Genomic DNA, 768 nt, shown 5'->3' with positions numbered 1-768 from the left:
CCAGAGCACACAGCCGGCTGTTTACCCAGCGCGCTGACAGCTTAATGAATGGCTTCAGCGGTAATTAACGACCCCGCAGCTAATCACGCTGTACATTTACATTTTAAGTGCTGCAGAGAGAGCGGAGATGGGAGGGGACCCGCGGGAAGGGGCGCGGGCCTCTTGGACGCCTCTCTTCTGGTGAGGGGTGCAGTCTGCGGGGTCTTCAGCCGCAGCCAGGGGTGGGGGGTGGGGGGCGGATTGGCTGGGCGGCACTTTCGGGAGCCAACCCATGCTGCCGCAGAAGCACCCCATTCTCACCTAAACCTATCCGGAGCTCCCAGGCCCCTTCCTCCAAACCGCCAAGCCCGGCGTTCACCCCCTCCGAGTAAACATTCAGCCTAGCCTTGCACATCCCACGGATGGAGAGCTCGACTCTCGACTCCTTCCTAATCAGTCGGTTCCAACAATGCTTCCAGCCTGGCGTTCCCGGATTTTCCCTCTGACCTCGGAGCCACCTCCGCCCTTTAAGTCCTACAACCACTCCTAGCCTTACAAAGCCTGAGTTCCTCACCCCCACCATGCGCTGCTGCACAGTTAGGCCTCCGGCTCTGGTGGCTGTTGCTGGTGGGACCCGCGAGAGCCGGAGGTGAGCCGAATACCAATTTCCCGACAGAACAGGGTCGGAGACCCCAATCCTAGGGTTCGAGCAGAAGATCAGTGCGGTGTCCGTCGCTTATACGTTGGCGCACCAAGGTTCACCTGTTCCTGACAACCAAGGGGCGGTAA

The sequence above is a fragment of the Condylura cristata genome, unplaced genomic scaffold, assembly GCF_000260355.1.
Source record: "Condylura cristata isolate star-nosed mole 26May11 unplaced genomic scaffold, ConCri1.0 scaffold00023, whole genome shotgun sequence".
Taxonomy (NCBI): domain Eukaryota; kingdom Metazoa; phylum Chordata; class Mammalia; order Eulipotyphla; family Talpidae; genus Condylura; species Condylura cristata.
Note: the sequence above shows the minus strand (reverse complement) of the source record.